The 8559-nt window shown below is 45.7% G+C and overlaps 1 protein-coding gene across 1 annotated transcript in view; it reads left to right on the top strand.

The window, feature by feature from the left end:
• The first annotated feature begins 7785 nt into the window (after nt 1-7785).
• The window catches only part of LOC137078818 (ELAV-like protein 2), a 41155-nt gene continuing 40381 nt past the window's right edge, over nt 7786-8559 (top strand). The window contains exon 1 of the mRNA XM_067446563.1: nt 7786-7881. The gene's annotated coding sequence lies outside the window, so the exon portion shown is untranslated. The remainder of the gene's footprint in view (nt 7882-8559) is intronic.

The following is an 8559-nucleotide window of genomic DNA, read 5'->3' as shown; positions in this document are numbered from 1 at the left end:
TTTTGTTTTGTTTCGACTATGACACCAGATGCAATGTGATAAAGCCACAAGCTCATGTTCAATCTTGTGTCTGACTGAAAAGCATCAGAACGTTCGGTCCATTGATTGGTTTCTGGTTTTGAGATCCAAAATCCCACTCCTCATAGACATTTGACCCAATATACAAGCATTTAGTTTGGACAGAAAATTACTTTTTTGGGATATTTTGTACACTTTTTTTCCAGTATGCACTATGATTATCTTTGCTGCTTCAGTGTTTACAATCCAAACTAGAGTAAATAAACTGGGGAGAGTTTGTACAGGTAGTGCTCTAGAAAACCAGCAGCACGTGTTAGGTTAATCCACAACTATCGGTGGCTAAATCTATAGCTCCTTTGGCTCTCAGACCTTCTGTGTTGTTGTTGTTGTTTTTAATTTATATATTTTTTTCTGTAAGAAACTTGAGTTCACGGCTCTCTTTCTGAGTAGGTTCTCTCTACGGTGCTTCATTATTTTATTCTTCTGTGCAGCTGAGGAGAGAACGTGGACATGGTGTGACATTAGATAGAATTGTGAAGAACATTTTCATGTAATTTAATTCAACCTGGTAATTGTACTGAATGAATAAAGGTCTTGAAGAACGAATGGAAGAAACAATAAAAAGATCTATGAACGTATGTACTCACGTTGATAAGTGTTTTTACTGAAAGCACAATCACAGAATAGTTTGCCTTTATTAAGTTCATTATATTAAGAGCAAATATCAAATGTAGAGATTAAACATCAGACATGAACACTATCAGACAGTAATTGGGCCCTCTGGGATAAAACTTGTGCTTGAGTTAATTCACAGGAAATGAGAGAATTTTATTCATATTTTGAAACGTTCTTATTATAAGTATACAGAGGGTCACAGATAAGAGTTCTCTGAAACAAGCGTCCTTTCTGCCAAATTATAAATCCCTTCTTATTAACTTAAAGATGGTTATTTGTACAGGAATTTTTAAGGCCTCATGTTGAAAATGTTGTGTAGAAACCGTCCTACATTTGATCCAGGGAAAATTTCTCATATGTGTGTAAAAGTGATTCTAATAAAACATACGCACACAAAAAGAAATAAACTGTGTGTGAAGGGTGTTGACCACAGTAGGAAAATCTATAATCCTAGTTGATTTTTGTTCTTATAAAATAATAAATAATTGTATACCATTTGAGCCGATATGATGTCACTGGCAGCAGGGAAGAGGAGGGGTGATGATGCAAATGCTGCCAGGATTATTTAAAAGTGTATGTGACCGATCCTCCTTTAAGGAGTGTATTCCAGATGCTCTAAAGAAGAGCCAATAAAGGCAGCTGGAGTCCTCCATGATGGAGCAGGTGGAGCTGGAGTCCTTCATGGTGGAGCAGGCAGAGCTGGAGTCCTTCATGGTGGAGCAGGCGGAGCTGGAGACCTCCATGATGAAGCAGACGGAGCTGGAGACCTCCATGATGGAGCAGGCGGAGCTGGAGACCTCCATGATGGAGCAGGCGGAGCTGGAGACCTCCATGATGGAGCAGGCAGAGCTGGAGACCTCCATGATGGAGCAGGCGGAGCTGGAGACCTCCATGATGGAGCAGGCAGAGCTGGAGACCTCCATGATGGAGCAGGCGGAGCTGGAGACCTCCATGATGGAGCAGGCAGAGCTGGAGACCTCCATGATGGAGCAGGCGGAGCTGGAGACCTCCATGATGGAGCAGGCGGAGCTGGAGACCTCCATGATGGAGCAGGTGGAGCTGGAGTCCTTCATGGTGGAGCAGGCAGAGCTGGAGTCCTTCATGGTGGAGCAGGCGGAGCTGGAGACCTCCATGATGAAGCAGACGGAGCTGGAGACCTCCATGATGGAGCAGGCGGAGCTGGAGACCTCCATGATGGAGCAGGCGGAGCTGGAGACCTCCATGATGGAGCAGGCAGAGCTGGAGACCTCCATGATGGAGCAGGCGGAGCTGGAGACCTCCATGATGGAGCAGGCGGAGCTGGAGACCTCCATGATGGAGCAGGTGGAGCTGGAGTCCTTCATGGTGGAGCAGGCAGAGCTGGAGTCCTTCATGGTGGAGCAGGCGGAGCTGGAGACCTCCATGATGAAGCAGACGGAGCTGGAGACCTCCATGATGGAGCAGGCGGAGCTGGAGACCTCCATGATGGAGCAGGCGGAGCTGGAGACCTCCATGATGGAGCAGGCAGAGCTGGAGACCTCCATGATGGAGCAGGCGGAGCTGGAGACCTCCATGATGGAGCAGGCGGAGCTGGAGACCTCCATGATGGAGCAGGCGGAGCTGGAGTCCTCCATGATGGAGCAGGCGGAGCTGGAGTCCTCCATGATGGAGCAGGCGGAGCTGGAGACCTCCATGATGGAGCAGGCGGAGCTGGAGTCCTCCATGATGGAGCAGGCGGAGCTGGAGTCCTCCATGACGGAGCAGGCAGAGCTGGAGTCCTTCATGATGGAGCAGGTGGAGCTGGAGTCCTCCATGATGGAGCAGGCGGAGCTGGAGACCTCCATGATGGAGCAGGCGGAGCTGGAGTCCTCCATGATGAAGCAGACGGAGCTGGAGTCCTCCATGACGGAGCAGGCAGAGCTGGAGTCCTTCATGATAGAGCAGGCGGAGCTGGAGACCTCCATGATGAAGCAGACGAAGCTGCAGTCCTCCATGATGGAGCAGGTGGAGCTGGAGTCCTCCATGATGGAGCAGGCGGAGCTGAAGTCCTCCATGATGAAGCAGGCAGAGCTGGAGTCCTCCATGATGAAGCAGACGGAGCTGGAGTCCTCCATGATGGAGCAGGCGGAGCTGGAGTCCTCCATGATGGAGCAGGCGGAGCTGGAGACCTCCATGATGGAGCAGGCGGAGCTGGAGTCCTCCATGATGGAGCAGGCGGAGCTGGAGTCCTCCATGATGAAGCAGACGGAGCTAGAGACCTCCATGATGGAGCAGGCGGAGCTGGAGTCCTCCATGTTGGAGCAGGCGGAGCTGGAGTCCTCCATGATGGAGCAGGCGAAGCTGGAGTCCTCCATGATGGAGCAGGCGGAGCTGGAGTCCTCCATGATGGAGCAGGCGGAGCTGGAGACCTCCATGATGGAGCAGGCAGAGCTGGAGTCCTCCATGATGGAGCAGGCGGAGCTGGAGTCCTCCATGACGGAGCAGGCAGAGCTGGAGTCCTTCATGATGGAGCAGGTGGAGCTGGAGTCCTCCATGATGGAGCAGGCGGAGCTGGAGACCTCCATGATGGAGCAGGCGGAGCTGGAGTCCTCCATGATGAAGCAGACGGAGCTGGAGTCCTCCATGACGGAGCAGGCAGAGCTGGAGTCCTTCATGATAGAGCAGGCGGAGCTGGAGACCTCCATGATGAAGCAGACGAAGCTGCAGTCCTCCATGATGGAGCAGGTGGAGCTGGAGTCCTCCATGATGGAGCAGGCGGAGCTGAAGTCCTCCATGATGAAGCAGGCAGAGCTGGAGTCCTCCATGATGAAGCAGACGGAGCTGGAGTCCTCCATGATGGAGCAGGCGGAGCTGGAGTCCTCCATGATGGAGCAGGCGGAGCTGGAGACCTCCATGATGGAGCAGGCGGAGCTGGAGTCCTCCATGATGGAGCAGGCGGAGCTGGAGTCCTCCATGATGAAGCAGACGGAGCTAGAGACCTCCATGATGGAGCAGGCGGAGCTGGAGTCCTCCATGTTGGAGCAGGCGGAGCTGGAGTCCTCCATGATGGAGCAGGCGAAGCTGGAGTCCTCCATGATGGAGCACGCGGAGCTGGAGTCCTCCATGATGGAGCAGGCGGAGCTGGAGTCCTCCATGATGAAGCAGGCGGAGCTGGAGTCCTCCATGATGGAGCAGGCGGAGCTGGAGTCCTCCATGATGGAGCAGGTGGAGCTGGAGACCTCCATGATGGAGCAGGTGGAGCTGGAGACCTCCATGATGGAGCAGGCAGAGCTGGAGTCCTCCATGATGGAGCAGGCGGAGCTGGAGTCCTCCATGATGGAGCAGGGATTTTTTCTTTCTCTCGTTTAGCCTCGTGGCGGAGTGTGAGCATGGAGGCTCAGCCGAGCGGGTGGAACTCCTCTCTTTCGCTCCGTCATGGAGTCAGGTGCTACATCTGTGGAGGATGTGCTTATCACGGCTGGTGAACAAATTTGGATTTGAAAACATAGTTTCTGCCTCGTGATTTAACAAGGCCGTTGTGATCTTCCTGAAGCAGAGTTTGGTTGGTCAGCTGATTTAGAGTGGAGTGTGGGTAGTTTTCTGTGTTATTCCACCGCTGGTTTTGCTCTCAATGGAAGTTAACTTAACTTCCGCCGGCTCGCCTTCTTCCCATAGTGCATCCTGGGGCCATGTGTTCCTCAGGTAAGCCACACACACAAGCCATGCACTTTGAAAGGGCTAAAAACTGCAAGAATAAGAGCAGACTTTGCTTTTTATAAATGACAAATACAAAGTTGGGACACTGTACAAATTGTGAATATAAACAGATTGTAATGATGTGGAAGTTTCAAATGTCAATATTTTATTCAGAATACAACAGAGATGACATATCAAATGTTTAAACTGAGAAAATGTATCATTTCATTTCATTGGAGAAAAATAAGTTGCATTTAAATTTCATGGCATCAACACATCTCAGTAAAGTTGTGCCGTGGCCATGTTTCCCCCTGTGTGTCATCCCCTCTTCTGTTTATATCAGTCTGCAAACGTCTGGGCACTGAGGAGACGAGCTGCTCAAGTTTAGGAATAGGAATGTTGTCCCATTCTTGTCTAATACAGGCTTCTAGCTGCTCAACTGTCTTAGGTCTTCTTTATCGCATCTTCCTCTTTATGATGCGCCAAATGTTTTCTAATGGTGAAAGATCTGGACTGCAGGCTGGCCATTTCAGTGCCGGATCCTTCTTCTGCGCAGCCATGATGCTGTAATTGATGCAGTGTGTGGTCTGGCATTGTCATGTTGGAGAATGCAAGGTCTTCCCTGAAAGAGACGCCGTTTGGATGGAGCAGATGTTGCTCTAGAACTTGGATAGACCTTTCAGCATTGATGGCCTTTCCAGATGTGTAAGCTGCCCATGCCACACACACTCATGAACCCCAGACCATCAGAGATCAGCTTCTGAACTGAGCGCTGAGAACAACTTGGGTTGTCCTTGTCCGCTTTAGTCCGGATGACGTCCCAGTTTCCCAAAAAGATCTTCAGATGTTGATTCGTCTGACCCCAGAACAGTTTTCCACTTTGCCACAGTCCATTTTAAACGAGCATTGGCCCAGAGGAGACGCCTGCGCTTCTGGATCATGTTTAGATATGGCTTCTTCTTTGACCTGTAGAGTTTTAGCCGGCGACGGCGAATGGCGCGGTGGATTGTGTTCACCAATGTTTTCTGGAAGTATTCCTGAGCCCATGTTGTGATGTCCATTACAGTAGCATTCCTGTGTGTGATGCAGTGCCGTCTAAGGGCTGAAGATCACGGCCCTCCGGTTTGGTTTTGACCCTTGACCCTTACGCTCAGAGATTGCTCCAGATTCTCTGAATCTTTGGATGATATTATGCGCTGTAGATGACGATAACTTCAAACTCTTTGCAGTGTTCCTCAGAGAATCTCCTTTCTGATATTGCTCCTCTATTGTCCGCCGCAGCATTGGGGGAATTGGTGATCCTCTGCCCATCTTGCCTTCTGAGAGACACTGCCACTCTGAGAGGCTCTTTTATACCCCATCATGTTGCCAATTGACCTAATAAGTTTCAGATTGGTCCTCCAGCTGTTCCTTATGTGAACATTTATATTTTCCGGCCTCTTATTGCTCCCTGTCCCAACTTTTTTGGAATGTGTAGCTCTCATGAAATCCAAAATGAGCCAATATTTGGCATGACATTTCAAAATGTCTCACTTTCATCATTTGATATGTTATCTATATTCTATTGTGAATAAAATATAAGTTTATGAATTTGTAAATTATTGCATTCCTTTTTTATTCACAATTTGTACAGAGTCCCAACTTTTTTGAAATCGGGTTTTGTAGATGGTGACAGATTTTATTCCTTTTCTCTGCAGAGATCATGGAGGATCGAATGCTGTCTTTCAGAGGATAAAACAGACAGACTGTACAAGAACACGGCAATCTTTGCCAAATCATATTTGATAATATTTAGTGTGATTATATTTGAATTGTGCTGTATGATTTACCTCATTTTAATCATATTAACTCATATTGATTTTGCGATGTGTTTATTTTCTTTTGTTGTGTAACTGCATTTATTCCAAAATAAGTAATTTCATAATATCTCTTGCTTTATCTAACGACACTTTATCCCAGTTCCCAGCAGTGAGTAGATTATTCCTTACGCTCAATACTGTAATCTTAATTCAAACAGAAAACTAGATTATTTTTCTCACCCCATCGGCAGATTATTTATCTTATTTTAAGCAAAAACTCTCTTCATTTTGAGTTATTTTCCCCAAAACAAGACAATTACTTTTGCCTGTCTAGTAAATACTTCTTGTTTTAAGAATGTTTAGATGTTTGGACTAGAGACAAGACAAAAATACTGAGTAAGAAGAGCATTTTTTGCAGTGCACATCAAGTGGTCGCTCTATCTGGATAACTGATCGGTTTCTTTTTCCTGCTAAATATTTAAATTATGTCTGTAATCATCTTAAAACAACCTCTATCATGAGCAGTGCCCATACAGCACTGGATTTCTGTGATTTATTCATATACACTCGTTATATATCGAGTCTCCGCTGGCTCAGTCGGTCGCGTTGATGGGTTTGTGAGGAGAGAGCTGTACTTTAAAAGTTAATCAAGACATTACATTCAGATAACCAAAATGTATTTAGTTTTTGTTGTGTCTTTTTTGGTAAAATATTTGCACTTTGTTTGGGTAATTTGGTGTTAGGGGATAGGGTGTTGGAGTTTGTATTTAAAGTAATAAAAAAGAGTAATGGCCTTTCCCTATCTGGGCATATTTGAGTTTATAGCTTCCCATGTGTACGCTTTAAACAATAGATAAATGGGGAGCTATACTGTCTATGAGGAGAAACATACTCAGCCCAACACTGTGAAACAGATTTTATGTCTTAATAAAAATAATTCAAAACTTTATCAGTTTTCTGTCGTACACAGGCATTATCATAAGCACATTTAATGATCATATCACACAATGTCATTATTCATTATGTGTGGAGAGAGTATGCCTACATTAGATCTCCTTGAATCATATAAGCTCATATTATATTTTACTGTCACACTTTCATTGGTAAATGTATTTATTTAATGGACAAATTAAACACAAACATGTAAGGGTTTTGTTTGTACAACAGCAGAGCAATTCATATTTTGTAATAACAAATGTGACACATTGGGGCTTTCCTTTATTAACCTTAATTTTTCACGACCAAATAAACCCCTATAGTTATTCACGATGAGGAGGCTACAGGTGGCAAAACCAAGATCACGTGTTGTCAGATGGTAAAAATATATTTTTCTTCTACATTCACAGGATTTATTTATCTTGAACTATTTATCAAGTAAGTTTAACAAAAAACTAAAAAAATACCTCATTCACTTAGATTGTGTCTGCAGTGAGTGCACTAGCATGCATTAGCCCTTTTTGAAGTGTTAATAGTACTTGTTAAGGAAATTATAAAGGTGTCATTTTGTTATTTTAATTGTGACTTATTGTGATCGGCCGCACCTGCTGGCTCGCTGAGGTCCCGCCCTCCTGCTCCACATCGTCCAATAGCGTGTTAGTGCATCGTAACGAGCCCCCATGATTGGCTCATTCCCACGCCAGTCTTCTTAGAGTCGCGGATTCCCGCCATCGCCACCTTAACGCGCGTGCGTGCGGATCATCAGTGCACACACAGGTGATTTATAAACCGAACTCAGGTAAGAAAGGCGATTTATGTGCTCTGTTTTATGATGTATAAGCGTGTTTTCCCTTAGTGAGATGTAGTCTGTTTAACCAGGCATCAGTAATGTCTTCATAACCGACACTGGCTTTATATCAGCGTGTTGTTTCTGAGGGAAGTCATGGTTCAGTGTCCGCGTTATACACACCGAGTTTGTCGTCGTTTGCTAGTATTTAGCCGAGTTAACGCGTGTATATCGCCATTTACCCGATGTTTTATAGTTTATTATCTGCGGTTTTGTTAGTTGGGCTTTGATTGGCGTCTATATCTGTTGTGTTGATGTTTCCAAACGCTGAATTATGAATCAAACTTAAGTCACGTGATTCATCAAACGATGAAAAGCTACTTCATGTCATTTAAAAGCGAGAGATGTTAAAGTTTGAAGTCTTTTAAAGGCAAAATAAAAGGTTAAAGTTCCGCTGTTCGGCCGCGAGATGGCGCTGCTGTGGGCCAGTTTTCTGCCCGTGAGCTAAACTCAGTTATTATTAATTTAGCTCAACACGGATCCATCTTTACATTCATTTTCTCAGTCAAGCACAAACTCTATGAACCCACATGTAGGGTTGCCAACTTCTGGAAAAGAAAATGAGGGAAAATATGTGTATAAAAGGTTCTCAGACGAACACATGTTGGTCATTCTGTGTAAAAATCTGTC

This window comes from Pseudorasbora parva, chromosome 1 (genome assembly GCF_024679245.1).
Source record: "Pseudorasbora parva isolate DD20220531a chromosome 1, ASM2467924v1, whole genome shotgun sequence".
Taxonomy (NCBI): domain Eukaryota; kingdom Metazoa; phylum Chordata; class Actinopteri; order Cypriniformes; family Gobionidae; genus Pseudorasbora; species Pseudorasbora parva.
Note: the sequence above shows the minus strand (reverse complement) of the source record. Positions and strands in the feature narration are given on the sequence as shown.